At 43.1% G+C, this 4,266-nt stretch overlaps 1 pseudogene; it reads left to right on the plus strand.

Moving 5' to 3' along the window:
- Positions 1-381: 381 nt before the first annotated feature.
- On the plus strand, positions 382-2,324 carry LOC102812636 (annotated as a pseudogene).
- Positions 2,325-4,266: the final 1,942 nt, after the last annotated feature.

Here is a 4,266-nt window from a genome sequence, read left to right on the forward strand (position 1 = left end):
CAGGTAGTGTTTTTTTCTGTTGTGCATAGGCTGCTATGATTTGGGACCAACGCGACGACGCTTAACAACCACAACAACAAGAATATACTCAGACTGCTGAAAGCATCTTATATGACACCTCCCCCCCCACACACACACACAAACTGTCCTTGCTTTTTAGATATATGTTTTAACTATTTCAGGTTGTAAGGTTAATAATTGCCTATCTCCGCTTGGAACCTGGTCATTATTTGTATAACTTCTAATAATGAATGGCCATCTAGACAAACAAGTACAGAGACAGTTAATCATAACGTCTTATTAAGATGTTAATTGGAGCTCACCTTTGCAGCCAGCCCCACTGCCCACTCAGTTCCTCGCACCTTCTCCAGACCTGCAGTCATGGCCGACATCAAGACGGGCATCTTCGCCAAGAACATCCAGAAATGACTCAACTGGGCGCAGGAAAAGGTCCTTCAGAAACTTGGGAAAGCTGATGAGACAAAAGATGAACAGTTTGAAGACTATGTCCAGACTTTAAACAGCAAGAAGCAGAGGGTACCAGATTTCAACGAGAACTCCGAGGATATTTAGCAGCTATCAAAGGCATGCAGGAGGCTTCCATGAAGCTCACTGAGTTGCTCCATGAAGTCTATGAGCCTGACTGGTACGGGAGAGAAGATGTGAAAATGGTTGTTGAGAAATGTGATGTGTTGTGGGAAGACTTTCATCAAAAACTAGTGGACGGGTCCTTACTAACACTGGATACTTAATCTGAGCCAATTTCCTGACATAAAGAATCATATCACAAAGCGGAGCAGGGAGCTGGTAGGCTATGACAGTGCTGCCACCATCTCGAAGCTTTGCAGAGCTCCAAAAGGAAGAATGAGAGTTGGATCTCCAAGGCAGAAGAGGAATTTCAGAAAGCGTTTGAAGAGTTAAATGTTGATTTACAAAAGGAGTCCTTGTGGTCAAGACAAGTTGGATTTTATGTCAATACTTTAAAAAATGTCTCTAGTTTTGAGGCCAAGTTCCATAAGGAAATTGCAGTGCTTTGCCACAAACTGTATGAAGTGATGAAGAAACTGGGAGATCAGCACACCGACAAGGCCTTCACCATTCAAGGAGCTCCCAGTGATTCAGGTCCTCTCGGCATTGCAAAGACACCATCTCCACCTGAGGAGCCTTCACCTATTTCAAGCCCGGTAGCTAGTCCAAATCATATGCCAGCACCTGCGTCACCTGCACCAGCATGGCCTCGGTCACCTTAAAAGACAATGAAGGGGCCTCCTGTCCCACCTCTGCCTAAAGGAAAACATCATCAATTCTTTGAGGACAACTTTGTTCCAGAAATCAGTGTGACTACACCTTCCCAGAATGAAGTTCCTGAAGTGAAGAAAGGGGAGACTTTGCTGGATCTGGACTTTGACCCTTTCAAATCTGAGATAGCATCTGTGGGTTCTGTTGGTGGGACCCACTCACCCAATTCTCAGACATTGCCCTTGGACCTATGGATGACAGACACTGATTTGGTACAACCGACTTCTGGTGGTGATTCATTTAATGAATTTACCCAGCTCTAGGATACATCATTAGTCACAATACAGACAGACCAGAGTGTGGTGTCTAATTTGGTTGTGCTTGGAACTGATGCTGATGTGGCTGCTGGAACATTGGCATCGGCAGCTGAGGGTGCCCCAGTGGAGGAAGCAGAGACAGAAGAGCCAAGTCTTCCTGCTGATGAAGGAGTAAGTTTAGAGGAGGCCAAAGCTGATGCTGACACCAAGCAGGCAGCAGATAGTGACAGACCTATTCCAGAAGAAACTGAAGTAGCAGTGGCTCAGGAGAAGGTCATTCCCTCTGTGGTCATAAAGCCCACTTCCAACCATGAAGGGGAGGGAGAACATGACATAACTGCTGTTGTGGAAGCCAAAGAGACCACTGATGAGGCCCGTCTCCCAAGCTCCACCAGCGAGACAGTACCAGCCACGGAGCACAAGACCCCGGAGGACACTCCGCCTGCCTCAACGACACCAGCTGGAAATGCTGACCAGTCAGGACCTGCACAGGATGCCTCTCAGGGATTATCCCCCGGCTTTCTCTATAAGGTGGAAACACTGTATGACTTTGAAGCAGCAAATTCTGATGAACTTAACTTACAAAGGGGTGATGTGGTGCTGGTGGTCCCATCAGATTCAGAAGCTGACCAGGATGCAGGCTGGCTGCTCGGAGTGAAGGTATCAGATTGGCTGCAGTACAAAGATCTTGCCACCTACAAAGGCCTCTTCCTTGAGAACTTCGCCTGGAGCCTGGATTTGGGTCAAAAGTATTACAGAAGTTCTTAGTTGCTGGGTTTTTAAACCTTGAAAACCGGAGGCGTTCACTTTTGCTGTTATACTATCAATGATTTACAGACTGATGCCAGGCAAAGCTTGGAAAGACATCTCAAAGGAGCACGCGTGCAAAACAATATTAAAGGGGGAAAAAAGTGAATTAAGAAAAAAAAGTCCTCACTTGTTCCCACATTATTGAAAACAGGTTTGTTTGTGCCTTGTCCAAGCTGTGGTGACTTATACTTGATCCCCTTCCACCACTTCTAAATTAGTTTTCTTCAGACCAGAACCAGAAGGTCCTTGCACCACATGTGTCATCTTTTGTGGCTGCCGTGGGGAAGACGAGATGAGTTTTCCTGTAATCCAGGATGATTAAGACCCTCCTCTCCAGCCCCACATGCTGGTGTTGAGCACGTGCACTCCCTCTCACCCTTTCGAGTTTACTGCATTTAAAACTAAACTGCTGCAAACGTTTTCAATGTTCTGTTTTCAAATGCAACTCCCTATCTTTGTGTGTATATGCACACACAGTCACTCAGGCTAGTCCTGTGACTCCCCATGGACCTATGTGTATGCAGAAGTCTACATACACATAGTTCAAGTTTCCACTTCTCATTATAGCATTTGCCTCTCAAGTGTCATTGATCTATTATAATTGCAGTTTTGCCTCTGGGCAAAACCAACCATCCCATTGCCAAAACAGTTGACAGTATCTGTGTTTGTAATGTGCATTTTGCAGGTTGAGATGACAAATAGCAAATCAGAGCTTGTACCTTTTGGAGAAAGCAGAGTCTGGTTATCTCAATGCTCAGCCATTGAGGCTGGAGATAGACTAGTTGGGGTGAGCAGCTAAGTATTCTTAACTTCTATTTTTCTAAGATTGGCTAGATGATGGGGCATATAAACCAACCCCCAAAAGAACACTATTTTTTTAAAAGCTCCTATTTATTTCCACCTCTTTATATTTATGCAACTCATCTTCACAGATTGTCCTAAAATAATATAGAGGTGATGTATGCTGTATCAACAAGTCATCTGTAACAATTATGTTTTCAGTGTTGTGTCATTCCAAATAAACCTTTGATAATCTCCCCCCCCGAAAAAAAAGATATTTATTGATATCATGGTGACCTTGTGATTTAATATGAATGATAGAATTATAGACCACCTGAATGTTCTACTAATTAGCACTATTGAGAACTAGTGTAAATATCACTTGTAACCAAAAACTAATTGAACACCACACTGTGGAGTGTTCTGGTAGTCAACTTCATAATAATAATTTTTCCTCTTTCTCTGCTTCATCTGGAATTGGTTCTTGATTGGACTTAATCACTCCATTGCATTAAACACAAGATTTTGGGGGATAACACAGGTTCTGTATGAGTACAATTAAGTGTTCTGGAATTACCATTCTTTGAAAAGTTACCCAAAATGTTCTGTAATCCACATAGTCAAATGCAGTTGCATAATCAATAAAACACAGGTAAACATCTTTCTGGTATTCTTTGGTTTCAGAACTTATATTCCTCATTCCGTGACCTCTTTTGAATCTGGCTTGAATTTCTGGCAGCTCCTTGTCAATGTGCTACTGCAGCTATTTTTAAATTATTTTCAGAAAAATGTTGCTTGCATGTTTGATAATTTCTGCATTCTATATGGTCACCTTTGGAATGGGAACATAAATAGATATCTTCCAGTAGGTTGGACAGGTCTTCCAAATGTCTTGGCATAGACTAGTAAGCACCTCCAGTGCTGCATCCATTTGTTGAAACATTGCATTTGGTATTCCATCAATTCCTGGAGCACATATTTTTGTTGTTGTTGAGTGCCATCGAGTCAGTTATGACTCATAGTGACCCTGTATAGGGGTTCCAAGAAGTGGCTGGTGAGCTTGAATCACTGACCTTTTGATTCAAACCTATCATTTGGTCCAACACATTAACCCACAGCA

The sequence above is a fragment of the Chrysochloris asiatica genome, unplaced genomic scaffold (genome assembly GCF_000296735.1).
Source record: "Chrysochloris asiatica unplaced genomic scaffold, ChrAsi1.0 scaffold00389, whole genome shotgun sequence".
Lineage (NCBI taxonomy): Eukaryota > Metazoa > Chordata > Mammalia > Afrosoricida > Chrysochloridae > Chrysochloris > Chrysochloris asiatica.